This window comes from Canis lupus, chromosome 18 (assembly GCF_048164855.1).
Source record: "Canis lupus baileyi chromosome 18, mCanLup2.hap1, whole genome shotgun sequence".
NCBI lineage: Eukaryota > Metazoa > Chordata > Mammalia > Carnivora > Canidae > Canis > Canis lupus.
Window position 1 is genome coordinate 45,479,565 of NC_132855.1, and position 18,687 is coordinate 45,498,251.

Consider the following 18,687-nt stretch of genomic DNA (forward strand, 5'->3'; position numbering starts at 1 on the left):
AGCATCAGAAAGAATGAAATACTTAGGAAAAAATTATCCAAGGATGCTATAGAACTCTACACATGAGAACTATGAAACAGTGGTGAAAGAAATTGAAGATATAGATGAACATAAAGATTCCTGTCTTTGTGTATTGGAAAAATCAACAATGTCAAAATGTCCATACAATCCCAAACCATCTACAGATATAATACAATCCCTACCAAGATTATAACAACATTTTTCATAGAAATAAAAAATTCCTAAAATTCATATGGAACCACAAAAGTCTCTGAATAGAGCCGTCTTGAGCAAGAAAAATTAAACTGGGGGCATCATACCTTCTGATCTCAAACTATATTACAAAGATATAGTAACTTAAATAGAGTGATATTGGCATAAAAATAGACCTGCAAACCAATAGAATAGAATAAAGACCCAGTAAAAAATTCCACATATACATTTAATTTTCAACAAAGTCTCCAAAAAAAGAACCATAATGGGGAAAGAATAGTCTTAATAAATGATGTTGGGAAAACTGGATAGCCACATAAAGAATAACATCTGACCTTTATCTTACAGTATAAACAAAAGTCAACTCAAAATAGCTAAAAGACTTGAATATAAGACCTGAAATCCTAACCTCATAGAAGAGAACATAGGGAAAAATCTCCTTGATATTGGCTTTGGCAAGGTGTTTTTTTTGTTTTTTGTTTTTTTTTTGTTTTTTTTTTTTTTATCTGACACCAAAAGCAAAGGTATGGAAAGCAAAATTAAACAAGTAGGGCTACAGCAATCTAAAAAATTTCTGCACAGCAAAGGAAACAATCAACAAAATGGAAAAGCAACCTATACAGGAGAAATATATATGTAAAATATTTATCTGATAACAGGTTAAAATCTAAAATATATATGCAACTCATCCAAATCAACAACAAACCAACCCAATTAAATAATGGGCAAATGTCCTGAATAGAGATTTTTTTTTTTTCAAAGAAGACATACAACTGACCGACAAGCACGTGAAAAGGTGCTCAACATCACCAATCACCAGGGAAATGCAAATCAGAACCACCACCATAAGATATTATGTCACATTTGTTAAGATGATTATGATCAAAAAATAAAAAGATAACAAGTCTTGGTGATAATGTGGGGTAAAGGGAATGCTTGTACACTGTTGATTGGAATTCAAATTGGTGCAGCCATTATGGAAAACAAAATGGAAGCTCCTCAAAAAATTAAAAATAGAACTATTGAATGACCAAACTGGTCTACTACTACTACTGACTACTTTTGGTTATATATCTGAAGGAAATGAAATTAATAATATCAAAAAGAATCTGCACTTCCATGTTTACTACAGCATTTTTCACAGTAGCCAAGACGTAGAAACAACCTACATGTTCATCAACATCAGATGAATGGATAAAGAAAATGGAATTATCTATCTATTCACACATATAACACAAAATGGAATATTGTTCAGCCTTAAAAAAGAATGAAATTCTGCCATTTGTGATAATATGATTGAACCTGGAGGGCATTGTATTAAATGTAATAAGCCAGAAATAGAAATACAAATACTGTATAATCTGACTTATATGGGAAATCTAAGAAACTCAAGGCATAGAGGAGAATGGCAGTTACCAGAGGCCAGGAGGTAAGGGGAAAAGGGAGATATTGTCAAAGGGTACAAATGTTCAGTTATAGAATGAATAATTTTAGGAGACCTAAGTTATAGCAAGTGACTACAGTTAATAATAATCCACTCTATCTTGAAATTTACTTAGTAGGTCTCAATTGTTTTCACCACATACACATAAAAGTATGTGAAGTGATAAATATATTAATTAGCTTAATTATAGTAATCATTCAACAGTGTATACATTTGTCAAAATATCTCAAATATATATAATTTTCATTTGTTAATCATAGCTCAATAAGCCTGGGGGAGGGATTAGGGGAGGGGGAAAATGGTGTGTTAACTGTAGAGTTGCTGTTGTATAACTTACTACTCTCTTACAATCTGTACCTTTGGCAGTTACTTAAAGTTCAGTTGTAGGTATTAATTTTCTGCTTAAAAATGGAGAATTAAACATTTTTAATAGCTAATACTTCTTGCCATTTTGTTTCAATTTCTAATTGCAACTTGATACATGGTTGCCAGGCAAGAACTTTAAGGTGTGTAGTCCTCTGGGGGCAATGCCATTCGGGGGTGCATTTGCTTTGCTTTGTTTGCTGTAGCTCTAGGGTCTGTGGTAAAATACTTAGGCATATATGTAAGACAGTAAAATGACTCTTCCGTCTGAAGGATTCTCTGCTATGCTATAAAAGCATTTTAATTTATGGTTGTTCTCTGTATTTCATCACAAATGTTTCACTGCAGAGTTAATCACCTTGACCTGTGAAGGAAGGTATGGCCAAATGAATAAGACTTTATCATTTAAACCTTTCATAGTCATTGTAAGTAGCACTGTCCATTTTTGAAAGAAAAAGACAAAATAACAAGTTTTTTTTTTTAAACACATTTTCAGATAGGGGAAGAGGAAATAAAATCTCACACTCAATTTGAACTTTTCAACTTATTTTTGAAAAATGATATTTTCAAAAGTTAGTATCTTATCCACCATCATCTTTTAGTTTTCTTATGAATCTACCCACCCAAATATCTGGTACCCTTTGATTTATAGACTTTAAAGAAGATAATAAATCTGCAAAGGGTCAAATCACAAGGGTTGTAGAAGGAAGAACAGATCTAGAATATATTCATGAATAACCCCCTGCAAAAAAAGTTAAAAACAACTTTGTAATTTACAGCTGCCCTGAGGCAGCAATAACTAATACACTGAAAATTTACCCATTTTATGCATCTATTTTGCTTGTTTTACTACTTTGCTTTTCATAAAAAACACATTTATTTCAGCAACTGTCACTTCTTTTGGCATTTATGTGATCTCTGAGCTATGTGTGAAAATACACATATTTCTACATTACAATTTTTATTGGAAAATTATTTCTTTTACAGATTTATATCAACGCTTTTTTGCTCCATGCTAGAATTATTTTCATTGTTCTTTTTTCCTATCAGTCACCTAGAAAATCAGTCTTAAAGCTTATTTGGTTTAACATCTGCTTTAAATTCTTTTTCAAATGTTGCTTGAATGATATTTTATCATTAACTATAAAGAGAAACAAGTGGAAATGTTCAGAACACAAATCATAGCAAAAATTATTCAATAAGAATAAGACTAAATATTTAAATGGACACTATCCTCATAAATATGCCATGTGATTCACAGCTGTAACCTAATGAGTTCTCATATTGTTCCTGGGAGTCAGTGGAGTAGTATGAACAAATGATTGTATTTAGCTATACGACGATCGTATAAATTTGAGTAGGGTAAACAGAAGCAGGAAGACTCTGTACTTCCCAAAAGAATGGTCATGGAGAAGCCAAGGCTTGGATTTCATGATAAGGTATTGAATAAAACTTTAGACCATAAGGAAGGGAATGGTAGTGGGTATTTCCTGCTTGCTCTGCTTAATATTAATTCTGACATCTGGTAGGAACGTCCACATTTTTTAAATTTTCACATAGTGTATTTCAGACATGACTGTCTGTATCCCAGGTTTCAGAGACAGTGCCTTAAAGCAGGCTAGTCCTTTAGAGCTTTACTTCCCATGAGATGCAATAATGGATTCCATAATTTACAAGTAAGCTCTTTACTGTTTTGTCTTCCATGTATCTCTCTTAGTCTTTCTTTGTGGGATATTCCCTGCTGTAACAAACTTGAAAATTGCTGAGGTCAGAAGGAGTCATCTAAAGGGATCTAGCTTTAGAGTAAAGGAGAGAATGTAGCTACCTATCCTAGGCTGTCATGCTTTGCACTTTCTGAGAGGTCAAGACCAAAGACATTAAGCTGAGTTCTTGACTAGGGAGTTGGGGAGTAGGGTGGTGATGTGGCAATAACACCAAAGCCTGTTACTAACAAAAACAATTTCCACACTAATCTGTAGATATAGGAATTGTGATTCAAGAAGGCCTCTGGGGTGGAACAAATACAAATTGCTCTAAGTTTTCATAAACCTTGTAAGGAATCCTATTGACAAGAAATTTGTATATAAAATAGCTGTGATTTTGCAAAGCTGTCCTCTATCCTTAAGCCATATCAAAGTCAGAAAATTGGTAATTGGTAAATATGGTATCCACAATGGGTTATGTGATGCCAGAAACTGGGTTTTTAGAAAATTTGCAGATTGCATCACTAGGACTGGGAAGCTCTTATTCATACACAATTTGCCAATGCAAAGAAGAATACTCCAAAATCTTGGGATTGAATTTAAATACAACTGTGGTGTGACATTGTATTGTCTGAATTTGGGAAGTAAGTGAATACATTTTTAGTTATATGTGGAACTTTTGCAAAAGTTTGAGAAATATGTGCTTGTTAGACCCATGTATTTTTTTAAATGAAGCTTTTATTTAAGACTAGTTTCTTATTTACAAAAAAGTTGTGAAGGTAATAAGAATCCTGATATAATAAGAATTCTGATTCCATACCCAGTTTTGCCTGTTAGCATCATGCATTAGTATAACACACTGATCCCAATAAGTAAAACGATATTTGCATGTTATTATACACAAAGTCCATACTTTATTCACCTTTTCAAAGTTTTTACCTAGCTATGTTTCCAGATGATCCATCTAGGATATCACATTTAGTTGTCATGCCTTCTAAAGTTCCACTTGGTTTTGACTGTTTCTCAGACTTTCCTTGTTTTTGATGACCTTGACAGTTTTGATGAGTATTGGCTAGATATTTTATAGAATATCTCTCAGCTGGGATTCGTCTGATGTGTTTCTCATGATTAGATTTGGGTTATGGGTTTTGGGGAGGAAAACCACAGAGATTAAGTACCATTCTCATCACATCAAGGATATACACTCTAAACATGATTAATAACTATTGATGTGTTGCCTTTATCACCAAGATTGAAGTAGGGTTTGTCAGGTTTTCCACTGTAAACTTATTCTCTTTTCCCCTTTGGGGAAATTCTGGGAAGAAATTCGCTCTTCAGAAGAAATTCACTATTATGCAGCACAAACTTAAGTACAAGAGAGTTATGCTCCACCTTCTTGAGAGTAAATTATCTACATAATTATGTAGAACTCTTTTGTAAGGAAGATTTGTCTATTCTCAATTTATTCAATCATGTATTTGTGTCAGTATGAACTTGTAAGTATTATTTTATACTTTCAGTTATAATTTAATGTCACTTTTCTCTCCTGTTTCTCAAATTATTCCAGCTTTGGCAATTGGGAGCTCTTTAAACTGACCCTTATGTCCCTTGACATAGCCTCATCACTGTGGCTTTTTACTAGAGTACTTCTTTACTTTCTAGTATTATAAGATGCTACAAACTCATAAGTTCCGTGCCCCAACTTCCAAATCAGCCATTTTTCCCAAGGAGACTTAGTTCGTTTTATTAGAGAATGGTACTAAAAACAAAGGTCTGGGTGCTAGGTATGTTTGTTGCTTCTGGGATGCTTCACATGTCATATTAAAAAAAAAAGCAGGACGCCTGGCTAGCTCAGTGGTTGAGCATCTGCCTTCAGCTCACGTCATGATCCCATGATCCCGGTATCGAGTCCCATATTGGGCTCCCTGCCAGGAGCCTGCTTCTCCCTCTGCCTATGTCTCTGCCTCTCTCTTTGTCTCTCATGAATAAATAAAATCTTTTAAAAAATCATTATCAAGACCCATATCAAGGAGTTTTATTTCCATGTTTTCTTAGAGAAGTTTCATAGTTTCAGGTCTTATACTTAAGTCTTTAAGCAATTTTGAATTAAGTTTGTGTGTGATGTCAGATGCAAGATCAGTTTCATTTTTCACATGTGAACATCCAATTGTCCCAGCATCATTGATGGGAGAAACTATCTTTTCTCAACTGAGTATTCTTGGCTCCCTTTGCAAATATTAGTTGACCATATGCACTTGGGTTTATTTCTGGGCTTTTGATTCTGTTCCATCGGTTTTTCTGCTAGTACTGTATTGTTTTGATAACTATAACTTTACAGCAGATTTTAAAATTATCAAGTGTGATGCTTTCTGCATTGTTCTTATTTATCAAGGCTGTTTCTTCTATTCAAGGTCTTTTATGGTCCTATAAAATTTTTGGAGTTTTTTCAACTTCTGTAAAAAAAAAAAAAAAAAATGCCCAAGATTACAATTCCAATGATTGGAATCTTGATAAGGATTGCATTTAATCTGTATGTTCCTTTTGATAGTGTTGACATTTTAACAAAATTGATTTTTCCAATTTATGAACACTTTTCCAATTATTTGTGTCTTTTTCAATTTATTTAATCAATATCTCATAGTTTTCAGAATAGAAATCTTTTACCTACTGAGTTAAATTTATTCCTAAGATTTTATTGTTTGTGATGCTATTATAAATGGGATTGATTTATTTTTTTTCAGCAGATCTGTCAGTGTACAGAAACACTATTAATATTTTATGTTAACTTTGTGTTCTGCAACCTTACTGAATTCATTGATTAGATCTAAAAGTATTTTGTTGTCTTCAGGATTTTCTATATATAAAATTATGTTATCCTAAACAGAGACAATTTTACTTTTTCCTCTCCAATTATGCTACGTTTATTTCCTTTTTGTGACTAATTGTTCTAGCCAAGGTTTCTCATATTAAGTTGAATGAAATAGCAATAATGGCCACTTTTGACTTGTCCCAGATCTTATAGGAAAATCTTTCAATCTCTCACCCTTGACTATGGTGTTAACAGTGGGCTTGTCATACATGACCTTCATCATGTTGAGATATGTTTCTTCAATGTCTAATTTGTTGTTATTATCTTGAATTTTATCAAATGCTTTTTTCTGCATTGATTGAGACCTTTATATGATTATTTTATTAATGTGACATATTATATTGTGTGTATCAAAACTTGCATCTCAGGGATAAATCCCATTGATCATGATGAATGATCTTTTTAATGTTGAATTTAGTTTGCTAGTATTTTGTTAAGAACATTTGCATTTATATTAATCAGAAATATTGGCCTGTAGTTTCTTTTCTTAGTGTCCTTTTCTGGTATCAGGATAATGCTGGCCCTGTAAAATGAGTTTGAGAGTTGTTACCTCTTCAATGATTTTTGTTTGAAAGGTTTTGAGAATTGTTAATTCTTTGATAACATTCAACAGCGAAGCCATCTGGCCCTGGATTTTTCTTCGTTGGGAGGTTTTTGATTATTGATTTAATCTTCTCAGTAGTAATTGTCTATTCAAATATTCTGTTTCTTCCTGATAAAATTGGTGAGTTGTATGTTTCTAAGAATATTGGTATAGTTAGTTGTTCATAGTAGCCTCTTATGATTCTTTTATTTCTGTGGCATCAGTTGTAATGTCTCCTTTTTCATTTATAATTTCATTGATTTGGACTGTTTTGCTTTTCTTTTTGATTAGTCTGGCTAAGAGTTTTTCAATTCTGTTTATCTTTTCAAAGAAGCAACTCTTATCTTGGTTAATTTTTTGTTTTTCTGTTTCCTATTTCATTAATTTCTGCTCTCTGTAATCTTCCTTCTGCTGACTTTGGGCTCAGTTATTCTTTTTCTAGTTGCTTAAAGTATAGAGTTAGGTTATTTGATATCTTTTTTCTTGTTGTAGGTGCTTACTGTTATGAATTCCCCTCTTAGAACTACTTTTGCTGCATCTCACAAGTTCTGATATGTAAATGAACATGAAAAATTTGCCTCAAGAAAAATTTCAATTTCCCCTTTAATTTCTTTCTTGACTCACTGGTTGTTCAAGAGAGTGTTGTTTGATTTTCACGTGTTCATGAATTATTGATTTTTCTTCTGATTTCTAGGTTCATGCTGTGTGTCAGAGAAGAAACTGTATGATTGTAGTCTTGAATTTGCTAAGACTTGTCTGTGGCCTAGCATATAGTTGATCCTAGAAAATGTACAATTGAGAAGAATGTTGCCAGTGTTGGATAAAATGTTCTGTATATGTTTGTGAGGTCTATTTACAGTGTCATTCATACCTATTGTATCTTACTTGATTCTTTGGATAATCTATCCATTGTAGAGTAGGATATTAAAGTCCCCCACTATTATTTAGCTCTATTAGTTTTGTTTTATATATTTAGCTGCTCCAGTGTAGGGCACATAAATATTTACAGTTGTTATATATTCTTGTTGTGTGACCCCTCTATTATATAATGACCTTGTCTCTTTTTACTATTTTTAGTTTGAAGTTTATTTTGTCTGATATAAGCATAGCTACTCTTGCATTTTGGGGTTAGCATTTGCTCAAAATATTTTTCTATCCCTTAACATTGGGTGTCTTTAAGGTTAAAGTCAGTCTCTTGTAGGCAGCATATTATTAGATCTTGTTTGTTTTGATCCATTCAGCCATTCTATGTCTTTTTGGGGGAAGTAGGGAGAGTTTAATTCCTTTTTACCTAAAGGAATTAGTGATACATAAGGACTTAGTACTGCCATTTTGCTAATTGTTTTCTGCTTGTTTTATAGATCTATTGTTTGTTGTTTCTCATCCTACTGTCTTTTGGTAACAGTATGCTTTAACTTATTTATCGTATTCTTTTGTGTAATGATTACAAAATCTTCTCATGTGATTACTTTGAAGTTTGTGTAAAATATCTTAAACGTTTATACCCTACTACAAACTCCACTGAAGTTTGTAAACTTGACACTTTTACTTTTCCTCTTCTTATTTTAGGTTATTGCTGTTACATGTTTTTTATATTGTGTAACTAAGACAGTTATAGTTGTTTTTACTCCATTTAAAAAAATTAAACTAGAGTTGTGATTTATGAACCATTAGCACCATATTGCAGAATCTAACTAGGACTTTATATTTACTATTACTAGTGAGATTTATACTACATTTTATGTTTTCACGATGCTAATTAGGGTTCTTTTAATTCCACTCCAAGTACTCCCTTCACATTTCTTTTAAAGCAGATCTGGTGGTAATAAACTCCTTCCTTTAGGGAGGAAGCTTTTCCTTTTTGGGAGTCTTTGTCACTCCTTTATTTTTGAAGGACAATTATGCCAGATACAGTTTTTAGTTTATAGTTAGTTTCTTTCAATATTTTTTTTTTTTTTTTTTTAATAGGCACACAGTGAGAGAGAGAGAGGCAGAGACACAGGCAGAGGGAGAAGCAGGCTCCATGCACCGGGAGCCTGACGTGGGATTCGATCCCGGATCTCCAGGATCGCGCCCTGGGCCAAAGGCAGGCGCTAAACCACTGCGCCACCCAGGGATCCCTCTTTCAATATTTTGAATACATTATCCCATTCTCTCCTGGTCTAAAAAGTTTCTGTTGAGAAATTGACCAATAATTTTAATTCCCTTTGTATCTAACTTCTTTCTTTTCTCCTGCTGCTCTTAAAACTCTTTGACTTTTGGAAATTTAATTTAATGTGTCAGTGTAGCCGTATTCAATTTCAGCCTGTTTGTGGTCCTTTGGGCCTCATGGATCTGGATATCCCTTTCTCTCCCCAGGCTCAGGAAATTTTCAGCTGTTTTTTTGTTTGTTTGTTTTGTTTTTTGTTTTAATATCCTCTCTCTTTTCCCTTCTAGAATTCCTATAATAGAACATTATTTTCTTTCATTGTGTCTTGTCATTCTCATAGGCTTTCTTCACTCTTTTTCATTATTTTTTCTTGTTGTTCCTCCAATTTCCAATGTCCTATCCCTCAAGTCACTGATTTTTTTTTCCCTGCATGGTCGAGTCTACTTTTGAAACTTTCTATTGAATTCTTCCATTATTTTTCAACTCTAGGATTCTGTTTATTTTTTTATTGTGTTATTTCCTTGTTGAACATCCTGTTTCATTTGTACATTGTTTTCCTAATTTTGCTATTTGTATATTCCTGTAGTTCATTATTTATCTGTAAGTGGATTCTTCTGAATTTTTTTTCTAACATTTTATATATCTGAAGTAGTTAGGGCCAATTACTGGTGCTTTATTAGTTTCCTTTGGTGGAGTCATATTTACCTCATTTTTCTTTTTTCTTTATTCCTTATATTGGTATCTGTGCTTTTGCATAATAGAACCTCTCTCCCAGACTTTACAGTTTTTCTTTGGAAGAAAGAGTTCTTTACCAGTCATCTCAGTTTCTGGGTGTGTCTGCTGATAATGTTATCGGGCAGGTGGGGGCTGCTATTATGGTCTACTTTTGACCAAGGAAACTGACCTTTGAGGATGGAAATGGGGGTTATGCCCCTGGTTGAGAAGAGTTTCATAGGTGCTGGCTTGGTCCAAGTGAAGCTGTAGGGTGGGATTCATGGTTGCCTGGATTCTCTGGTTAATTTTACTAGATAGTGGGAATTGGCATATGTTTGTGGGGCTTTGAATTAGCTTTCCTGCCTGGGTAGAGCATCTGGACTCAAATCTGGACAGACTATACACTGAATTCTCTGATCAGGTAAGGCCATTGGTTTTACTTTATAGAAAAGGTAAGTCATGGCCCTGCTGTTCAAGTGCTTTCTGCACACAGGGCTGTTGTGTGGCTACCTTTGTACTCTGGTTAGGTTCCCCAGTTGGTTAGGTTCCCCCTGCCCAGATATAGTTAGGAGAAGTAGCTCTAAAGCTGGTAAAATTCTCTATTTATTGCCTTAACTCCAGCCAACCTGCACCCCAAGTTTTTTGACCAAACAGAGCAATACGCTTTGTTCTGCAAACTTTCTTTTTGGCCCCCCACCTCACTGCGTAAGTGCTGCTGGTCAGCACAACTTTGAGGAATTGTTGGTAGCTCTTGTGATTGGACAGGGCTAGAAAACACTCTCATGTTGGACAGGACTGTGATCCAAATTACTGCCTGTATGGGTAGGGGAAGTAGCTGCTCCATATCACTCTCACATAGGCTTTCTGGGTGGGAGGTGCTGGGAGCTACCCTATCCTTGACTGTGAATTAATCCCCTTGGTCTAGGAGAAGATGGGGAGTACTACACATCCAGCATTGGATTTACTCTAGGGGTAGTCAATTTTGCTTGCTTCTCTGGGTCACATTGGTTCCAGGAATTGTCACCAGGCCCTCTGGTAGGAGATGCTCCACAGGAAGGTGGGGCTGTGATTCAGCAATTTGATTGGGTGTGGCAAACTGGATTCTAGGAACTTTGTGGATCCAAATCTAGCAGATGCACCTTGCAGAATTCCCTGATCAGAGCATGCTTCTATTTGGTTTTGTATATTAGCAAAGCCACTGGTTGAAATTACTACTTGGGTATTGCAAGAATGAATTTGGTCTGCCAAGATTGTGTGCTAGTTTTGCAACACCCCCCATCCCTTCTCTGCCAGTTCCCAGTGGTTGAGCTGAAAGGGTTTCCCTTGCAAACCCTGTAGTGTGAAATCAGAGTAAGTGCTCTCATGAATTGATTCCTAATATACAGGGTGGTTGCCCTCCCTGTATTCTTTTTTTCTACTGGAGGCTCAGGTTCCTGCCCCAGTGGTGCTGCACAATGGGGGAGGGACAATGTGGTCAATGTCTAGCCTCTTCTTTTACCCTTCTAATGCAGTTGGTCTTGGCTTGGTGCAGAGCAGGGTGCTTCAGCCTCATCCCTATGTTCTAAGGTTCTCCCAGTGGTATCTTGTTCTTAAATTTGTGAGGAGGAGCAAAATTGGGAATAATTCACATGACCATCTTGGTGTCACCAACTTCGTGAAGGACCATTCTTTCTTCATTTAATTGCTTTTGCTCATTTGTCAAAATAGTTGATTATATTTGTATGGTCTATTATTGATTATTTCTTCTATTCCATTAATCTATGTATCTCTTCTTTAGCCAATACCATGCTGGACTGCTGATTATAGCTTCATAGTGAGAATTTAAAAATTGTATTCTGTGAATCCTCCAACATCTTGACTATTGTGTTTTCTATTCCAAATCTTTTGCCTGTCTATAAAAACTTTGATAATTTGTTGATAACTATAAAATAGCTTCCTGGAATTTTGACTGAATATGAATTGGAGAATCTGTAGATGAAATTAAGATAAAACTGACATCTTAATATTATTGAGTATTCTATTACATAAATGTGGGATAACTCAAATTACCAAGATCTCTAATCTCTTTGATCAGTGTTTTGTAGTTTTCCACAGATATTGTCCATACTTTGTATACTATTTCATTTTATTAGTGTTACTATACTACTGGTTTTTAAAGGTCAAATTCTGTTGTTTGTTTTTTTTTGCTGATATATAAAAAAGTAATTGATTTTTTCATATTAATCTTTTATCCTATGACCATGCTATACTCACTTATAGTTTCATTAATTATTTTGCCAATTTGAGGGCATTTTATACCTAGACCACTATTTTATCTGCAAATGAAAATAATTTTATTTCTCCATTTTCAATTTGTATAATTTTATTTCTTTTTCTTACCATAATGTACTAGCTCAGACTTCCAGACAGTGTTCAATGAGACTGGGGAGAAAAGATATTCTAGCCTTGTTTCCAGTCTTAGAGGGAAAACATCCAGTTTCTCATCATTGTGCCATGTGGGGTATAGGTATTCTGTGATGTTCTTTATCAAGTTGAAGCATTTTTTCTCTATTCTTAATTTTGTGAGAGATTTTTTTATTATGGATATTGAATTTTGTCAGATGCTTTTTCTGGATCCATTGGTATGATTGTCATTTTTCTTCCTTAGTCTGTTGATGTAGTAGATTATAATGATTATTTTTTGAATGCTAGACTACTCTTACACACCTGAAATAAATCCCATTTTGTCATGTGTATAATTCTTTTTATACATTGTTGGATTTACTCTGCTAATATTTTGTTGAGAATTTTCATATCTATACTCATCAAAGATGCTGGTCTATAATTTTCCTTTCTTGTACTGTCTTTATTTTGTTTGCTATCAGAATAAATTTGGAGTTATTGGATGAGATTTATTTATTTATTTATTTATTTATTTATTTATTTATTTATTTATTAAGAGATAAGAGAACAACTCTAAATTATCTTTTATTTATACAAAAAGGGCATATTTAGCAAAAGACACTGAAAAAAGAGTTGCTATGGCCCAGGAGACAAGGCAGGGAGGTGACAGGTCTAGGGAGGCCCTGCTAGGGGAAGAGTCTGGGAAAGGTGGTGACAAGTCCTGGGTAAGTGCTGAGTGGTGGGGGCCACAGAAAGGAGCAAGCTCCAGTTGGATCAACACTGTTGGCAGGTCATGGGCGGGACTCATAGTGACCTCGCTGCTAACTCTTGAAAGAGTCCCAATCAAGTGCTGTGTGCTGGAGTGAGAGCCACTCCCTGGTTCCTGGAGGGCACCCACCAACGGACACAGGACTGGAAGCCCAGGTTGGGAAGTGCAACTCGGGGTGAAGGCCAGGGAGAAGCAGGTGCTCTGCAGTGGCCAGGAAAGGTCCAGACTGGGCGGTGGAATTGCGTTCTGTTACGTGCGGGCGTTCTTCTCTGTCTCTGGCAGGCACTCTGGGACTAGGGCCCGGCATGCATGATGCCTCTCTTCAGGCGCCCCATGGCGCTCTTGCTGCCAGCATAGGTGGGCCGGATCTCTTTACCCATCTATCTCCTCTATGACCGACAGCAGGTCCGCGTAGGTGCTCTGGGAGCCCTGGGCGCCAGGTGGCTTCATTGCCTGCAGATGGCCATGGAGGGTGGTCCAAAGTCGTTAAACGGGCCTGAAAGGGGCAGCGGCTCCCGGCACCGAGCCCGACGGCGATGGGACACTTCTGGCTGTGGGGACCCGCCAGGGGTGCTGGAGCCGGTGCTGGAGCCGGGGGTGCTGCTGAGGGTGGGGGCGATGCGTTGTAGGACACCCCTAACTCTTGGGTGCAGTGGACGCCGGCCGGCGCTCCTCCGGGGTTGGCTGCTTGGCCACCCAGCCGCGCTCTGATTCTACTGGATGAGTTTTTTTTTTTTTAATTTTTTTTTTTTTTTTCATTTATGATAGTCACACACACAGAGAGAGAGGCAGAGACACAGGCAGAGAGAGAAGCAGGCTCCATGCCCCGGGATCCTGACGTGGGACTCGATCCCGGGTCTCCAGGATGGCGCCCTGGGCCAAAGGCAGGCGCTAAACCGCTGCGCCACCCAGGGATCCCCTCTATTGGATGAGTTTTAAAGTGTTCTCTCTACTCTTCAGTTCTGAAGCAGACTATGGGAAATAGGTACTTTGAAGATTTTTATAGGTGAGCTTAATTTTATATTTGTTTTGAAAAATGTTAAAATGCTAAAGTCAGTGGTCTTTGGAATAATCTGATGCAGAAATACTCACCTCTTTGCTGATTTCATCTTAGCTGAAGATTTTCTAACAAATAAGCATTTCCATCAGTACCTGTATACTAGTCACTATACTGAGAAGTATAATGGGAAGTTACTGAATGATAAGAAATGCCTGGATATCTGGATTGGTTATTTCCTGATATTCCTAAGAAAGTATATCATCAACTCCTTTGTCTCAGCAAGCCACAGGAATAAGCATGGATTAGTGTTATTAAATTTAAATCTATTTTTAATGTATGCATTTAAGGCTGTTAACACCCTTTAAGCATTGTTTTAGTATAGCCTACACATTTTGAAAAAGTGTTTTTAATTTTACTTAGTTCAAAATATTTTACAGACAGAACATAACAACTTTTTAATTGAAGTATAATTGATCTAAAATATTAGTTTCAGGTGTACAAATAGATTTTAAAATTATATACTTTATGCTATATTCACCACAAGTAGAGATACAATTTGTCACCATACAATGCTATGACAATACCACTGACCATATTCTCTATGATGTAATTTTTATCTCCATGACTTACTCATTCCATAACTGGAAACCTGTACCTCCCATGCCTCTTAACCCATTTTTCTCATCTCTTCACCCCACTCTACTCTGTCAAATATTCACTTGTTCTTTGTACTTAGGGATCTGTTTCTACTTTTTTATTTCTTTTTTTTTTTAGATTCCACATATAAGTGAAATCAAATGGCATTTGTCTTTTTCCATTTGATTTATTTCAGTTAGCATTAGTCCTCTAGATCTATTTATGTTGTTGAATATGGCAAGATCTCATTCTTTCTTATTGCTGACTAATCCACTGTGTGTGTGTGTGTGTGTGTGTGTGTGTGTGTGTGTGTGCATAGGTTGCTTCGACATCTTGTTTATTACAAATAATGCTGCAATAAACACAGACTGCATGTCTGTTTGAATTAGTGTTTTCATTTCCTTAGGATAAATAACAAGTAGTGGAATTACTAGATCATGTGGTATTTCTATTCTTAATTTTTTGAAGAACCTCCATACTGTTTTTCATAGTGGCTGAACCAACTTAAATTCATACCAGCAACACAGAAGTGTCTCTTTTTCTCCACATCTTCACAAACACTTGCAAATCTTTGTCTTTATTTATTTATGTAATGTCTGCATCCAATGTGGAGCTCTAACTCATGACCCCAAGATCAAGAATCACATGCTCTACTGAGTTAGCCAGTTACCCCTATTTTGCATCTTTTTGATACTAGCCATTCTGAATGATTTAAGGTCATCTCTCATCATTTTCGATGGCATTTCCTTGATGATTAGTGATGTAGAGCATCTTTTTCATGTGTCTATTCAATGTGTATGTCTTCTTTGGAAAAATGCCTATTCAGGTCCTCTGCTGTTTTAGAATCAGCCTTTTTTTTTTTTTTAAGAGTCGAGTTATACAAGATTTTTATATATCTTGGATATTAACCCCGCATGAATACTTGCATATGATATATTCTTCTGCCATTTATAGGTTGCCTTTTCATGTTGTTAGTGGTTTCTCTTTCTATGAAAAGCTCTTCATTTTGATGTAGTCCCAGTAGTTTATTTTTGCTTTTGTTTCCCTTGCCTTAGGCAATATATATAAAAAACTGTTGCTAAGGCTAAAATCAGATTACTGAGTATGTTTCCTTCTAGGACTTTTATTATTTTAGATCTCCTGAAGATCTTTATATCCTAAAGGCATTTAGGTCTTTAATCCACTTTGAATTTATTTCGTGTACTACATAATGAAGTCAATTTCATTCTTTGGCATATAGCTGTCCAGTTTCCCTAACACTTTTTATTAAAGAGGATTTCTTTTTCTTATTACATATTCTTGCCTCCTTTGTTGATGATTAATTGATGATCTAGTTGTGGGTTTACTTCTAGGTTTTTTATCTTGTTCCACTGATCTATGTGTCTATTTGGGGGCCAGTACCATACTGTTTTGATGATTACAGCTTTGTTGATTTTTCACTATTTTTATAGTTTTTCTCTTTGTTTTTTTGTTTTGTTTGGTTTTTTTTTTTTTTTTTAAAGCTTCTAGAGGGCAAGAACCAGGTCTTTTTTTTTTTTTTTTTGAATTTTTATTTATTTATGATAGTCACAGAGAGAGAGAGAGAGGCGCAGAGACACAGGCAGAGGGAGAAGCAGGCTCCATGCACCGGGAGCCCAACGTGGGATTCGATCCCGGGTCTCCAGGATCGCGCCCTGGGCCAAAGGCAGGTGCCAAACCGCTGCGCCACCCAGGGATCCCTGTTTTTTTGTTTTTTCTCTTTGATCTCTTTCCTTATGGTTGATGACCTTATTTGTTGTGCTTGTCTTTTTGTGTGTCTATTACAGGTTTATGGGCAGTTACCATGAAGTTCATATATAACATCCTAAATGTAGGGAAGTCTACATTTGGTTGGTGGTCACTTAAGTTGGAACACATTTAAATGAATTTTATTTTTACTCCCCATGTCCAAGTTTTATGTATATGTTAAGACATTTTACATTATCATTTTGTGAGACCCCTTATGTAGTTTATTAGATTAGATAAAATTGAATTTTACTACTTCTGACTTTTAATTTTCACATTAGCTTTATAAGTGTTTGCTCTACTACCTTTACTGTTGTTTGCTTTTACTCATGATGTTTCTTCCTTTCATAATTTCCTTTATTAATTATAGCCCTTTTCTTTTCACTGAGAGAAGTCCTTCAACATTCTTTTAATGTTGGTTTAGTGGTGATGAATTCCTTCAACTTTCACTTCTGTGGGAAAGTCTTTATCACCTTTCAATTCTGAATGATAACCTTGCCCTTGAAATGTAGAATATTCTTTGTTCTAGGGTTTTTACCTCTAGCACTTTGTAGGCCAGAAGTGGCTGGCATGATATACTCAAAGTTTCTGCTCGAAAATCAGCTGATAACCTTTAGAGATTCTCTTGCATGTTATTAGATGCTTCTTTCTTGCTGCTTTTGAAATTATCTGTCTTCAATAATTGGCATTTTCCTTATTATGTGTTGTGATGTGGATCTCCTTGGATTCATCCTGTTTGGAACTCTTTGTGCATCCTAAACCTGAATGTCTATTTCCTTTCCCAGATTAGGGAAGTTTTCAGCTGCCTCTTTCTCTCTCTCTTTTCCTTCCTGGGATCTCTGTAATGCAAATGTTTATTTACTTGATGTTGTCAAAGAGATTCCTTTACCTATCCTAATTTTAATGTATTTTTTTTTTCTTTTTGCTGTTCAGCTTGGGTGTTTTCCATTATCCTGTCTCCAGATTGCTGAACTATTTTTCTGTATCCTCTAATATACTGTTGATTTTCTCTAGTGTACTTTTTATTTCAGTTGTTGTATTCAAGTCTGATTTGTTATTTTATTTTCTGTGTGTTTGTTGAAGTTCTTACTAACTTCTCCCATCTTTTCTCCAGTCTAGTGAGCATTCTTATGACCATTATCTTTGACCATTTATCAAGTAGATGGGTTATTTCTCTTTAATTTAGTTCTTTTTCTGAGGTTTTGCCATGTATTTCACTGGAGCAAATTCTAGTCTTCTCATTTTGCTTGTGTTTCTATGAATTAGGTGGAATAGCTATTTCTCTAAAACTTAAAGGAATGATATGTATGTTGGTTTTCTGCACAGACTCTGTGTGCCTGCCTGCTTGGTGCTATGGCTGACCTGGACTGGGGCTTACTTGGTGGGATGGCTGGACTTGAGATAGGCATGGGCCAGTGCAGTCCTGGGCCTCTCTGTACAAAGGATGCCAGCATCCCATAGTGGTGAGCACAGTGAGTACCCTGGTGGGGCAGCTGGGGCCAAAGTGGTATTGGCCTAGAGAGTTCTGAGGAACTTTGTGCCTCTTTCACTTTGACCAGATGATTGGAACTGTAGTGAGTGCTGACCAGGGGTGTCCTTGTGTATACCTTAGTGGAATGGATTATACTGGTATAGGATAGGGGCCTGGGGCTCACTCTGGCAGTAGGCTGGCTAAGGCTCCTGGACCCTGTTCCTATCCATGCTATCAAGGTGAAAGGGAAATATAAACTGTGGCACTCACCAGCCCCTCTGACTCAGAGAGCATTCCCATGTTTCCCTCACTGTTTGTTGGAGTTTGGAGTTAGATCCTTTATGTTATAGTTTCTCTTTTAAACCATGGCACTTGGTACACCTGGGTGTCTCAGTGGTTGAGGCTCTGCCTTTGGCTCAGGTCATGATCTCAGGATCCTGGGATCAAATCTCGCATCAGGCTCCCTATGGGGATCCTTCTTTTCCCTCTGCCTGTGTCTCTGCCTCTCTCTCTCTGTGTCTCTCATGAATAAATAAATAAAAATCTTAAATAAAAACAAAAATAAAATTTAAAAAATCTTAAAAATACAAACAAACGTGGCACTTGTTTTTATTTGGCCCCAGGGCA

At 36.0% G+C, this 18,687-nt stretch overlaps 1 pseudogene; it reads right to left on the reverse strand.

The window, feature by feature from the left end:
* Positions 1 to 13,049: 13,049 nt before the first annotated feature.
* On the reverse strand, positions 13,050 to 18,360 carry LOC140609371 (cyclin-dependent kinase 2-associated protein 2 pseudogene; annotated as a pseudogene).
* Positions 18,361 to 18,687: the final 327 nt, after the last annotated feature.